Source organism: Perca flavescens, chromosome 7 (genome assembly GCF_004354835.1).
Source record: "Perca flavescens isolate YP-PL-M2 chromosome 7, PFLA_1.0, whole genome shotgun sequence".
Lineage (NCBI taxonomy): Eukaryota > Metazoa > Chordata > Actinopteri > Perciformes > Percidae > Perca > Perca flavescens.
The window spans coordinates 13,195,903-13,198,979 of NC_041337.1; the positions used below are offsets into that span (position 1 = coordinate 13,195,903).

At 43.1% G+C, this 3,077-nt stretch overlaps 1 non-coding gene across 1 annotated transcript; it reads right to left on the reverse strand.

Annotated features, from left to right (window-relative positions):
- Positions 1-931: 931 nt before the first annotated feature.
- On the reverse strand, positions 932-1,004 carry trnat-ugu (transfer RNA threonine (anticodon UGU)). Its single transcript has one exon. It is a non-coding gene; the product is annotated as a tRNA-Thr (tRNA).
- Positions 1,005-3,077: the final 2,073 nt, after the last annotated feature.

Below are 3,077 nucleotides of genomic sequence, written 5' to 3' on the forward strand. Positions count from 1 at the left end.
AACAAATGCATGTACTAGTTTTTCTGCATCGTTTTGAGACAGGATATGCCTAAATTTGGCTAAATGTTACGCAGCTGAAAAAAAGCAGTTTTTGAGATTTGTTTGATGTGAGTGTTAAAGGATATATCCTGATGAAAAATAACTCCAAGATTTCTGACAGTAGTCCTGGAGGCCAGTGCAATGCCATCCAGATTAGCTTTCTCTTTAGTTAATGAGCTTCGGAGGTGATTAGGGCCCAGCACTATAACTTCAGTTATGTCTGAGTTAAGATCAGGAAATTGTATGTCATCCAGGAATTTATGTTCTTAATGCATGCAATGTGGGGGCTTAGTGTGTGCAAGGTGGAAAATATTACCTCATCCAGCATTCTGCCTGGTGTGGGTGTAAAAATTGACGTTATCTCTGAGTTAAGTGGCATACATTAAAATTTCCTGTATACAGGGAGCCACTTATGAACAATGATTTCTCACTATATGTAGTGTAAGGCTAAAAATGAAATTCTGGAACCCTGATACATTTACATGCATACATCTCTTCTGGTTTTTATTATTGTACTGTAGGGATGTATCTATGGAGCTTTTTTGGCCCTAGTAAATGTAAATGGACTGTTCTTATATAGCGCTTTTCTAGTCTCAACGACTACTCAAAGCGCTTTAACATTGTACAGGAACCACACACATTCATACACTGTGGCCGAGGCTGGCGTACAAGGTGCTCATCAGATAATCAGTCACACACATTTACACTCCGATGCACAGCATCGGGGGCAACTCTGGCTTTAATTAGTGGTTCGACACGGAACCACCAACCTTCCGATTGGCAGGTAACCGCTCTACCACTGAGAGCCACAGCCGCCAAACGTAGTGACTAGGGGCACACAGATTAATGGATACTTTATTGATCCAAATAGGTGAAATTCACAGATGTGATTAGGCCCCAGTGAGATTTGAACTCACGACCCCTGGTTTACAAGACCAGTGCTCTAACCCCTGAGCTACGGAGCCAGTGTCAGTCCATGTACCAGATACATTGAAATAACCGCTGTAGCCTTCTAAAATGTTAAATACTTTATTTTTCACGAGCTACTTGATCCAAATCCTGGTCCAAACTGACGGAGTTATTGGAACTACAAAAGCACTCAGTCCACTCGTGGTTGCGGACACCGGCTTGTAGAGAGCACACAAACCGACATCAGCCATCATCATCTGCAACACGAGCCAACTGAGGTGACAAATATCTGTTAAAGTCAGTAAAGACAGGATCAGATTTTACCTGCTTTATTTTAGCCAATACCGATCTGTTAGAATATGCCCAGGTGGGCGCCCGGATAGCTCAGATGGTAGAGCAGGCACCCATATATAGAGATTTACTCCTCACCGCAGTGGGCCCAAGGTTCAACTCTGACCTGCAGCCTGTTGCTGCATGTCATTCCCCCTCTCACTCACCCTTGATTTTTTCAGCTGTCCTGTCAATAAAGGCCCAAAAATGCCCCAAAAAATAAATAAAAAATGCCCAGATCGTGGCCGGGTTTGATCAGTGGGTAGAGCAGGCTCACATATATTTAGAGGTTTATGCCTGCAGACTGCATGTCTTCCCCCTCTCTCTCCCCTTTTTCACCTGTCCTGTCCATTAAAAGCAGAAAAGCAAAGAAAAAAGAAAGAAATGCCAGCATTGGCCGTCACGCGACCATTAGGATCGGCTCAGGTCATCCTTATTGTCCCCTTCTCTGGATTAAATAAATATTAAATGCGTTGTTTCTCCAAATGCTCCATTACTGTTTGTAATTCGCTCTAGTATCTTGATAAATTGTTTCAAACAAATCCAATAAAACCATTGATGTTCCATGCTGGTTTCTATAATTGAGTATAAACCATACAAAACAAAAAACAAAACATTATTTCTTTGGGATTAAAAGTGCAAATTTCACGAGCACTTGTAACTTTGGAACAAATCAAAAGTAAAATGGAAAAACCAATTGCATATTCAGTGATGCCAAGAAAGTTAAAAGCAAAGGTATGACATAGGGGAAAAAAAGCTAATTTGTAATAGCTATGTTTGTCCTTTCTTCCAAATGAGAGTTGTTGTATAAGATGCGGGGAATGCCAGCGCAGCATTTGATACAACATTTTAATCAACGCAGCTTGAAAAGGTCTCGTCTTAACAGAATGAAACCTATTCAGGCAAACCCCCTCTAGCTCCACTGCCTATCTTTGTCTGCCGTAGAGAACAGCCGGATAAGTTCTGTCTGTGACACAAGATGTCAGGGAGGAAAATTAAATTACTTTTCCTTATTAGATGCACAATTTTATTCAGCAACACTTTGTAAAGAGTAGCCCTTATGGGAAAGCTTCTTTCTCCCCAAAGATCTCTCTCTCTCTCGCTTTCTCTGTGCGTCTTGTTCTTTCTCTTTCTGTTTCTCTCTTATCACACAGAGGTCTTTGCCACACAGGGCTGCAAATCATCTGAAATCTGTCAGTGTTTTTCTCTTTTTCCTCTTCTTCTTCTGTCCTAGCCCCAGGCACACTCTCTATCATGGATTTAAAGTCACATCTTTCTTCTGGTGTTTTAATTGTTAAGTCTCCTGGTTCCCATTCCTGTCCACATTCATTAGTGTGCTGCAGCTCATTTCATTGCCAACTCTCCTTCTCAACTTTCTGATACATAAAGCTGGCAGTGACAACTTTGCAATACTAATCTAAGAACACATCGGTCCCCTCAGTTAAGAGTGTGAAGCTTCTAGGAGTCGAACACCATGGATGGAAGGAAAGGAGGTTCAAACCAGCGAGCCACAATAAACCCAAACTTTTTTCACTTCCTCTCTACGTCTTTCCTCCTCCACCTCGAAACCGTCTGTCTCATCCACAGGTCGCTGTGGTACACCTGTCCACGCACCGTGGTAAGTGGCTGAGACCCGCTCTTCCTGCCACGCTGGTCTACAGCGCTGACCTTCAGGCTGACAGGAAGGATGACAGGACGGGGCTGTTTTGGGCTGACCCCTGACCAGTGTTCAGCTCAGTAACGGCAGGGCACTCACTGCCACCAGAGCCAATTAAGGTCCAGGCATGTGGCTGCACACC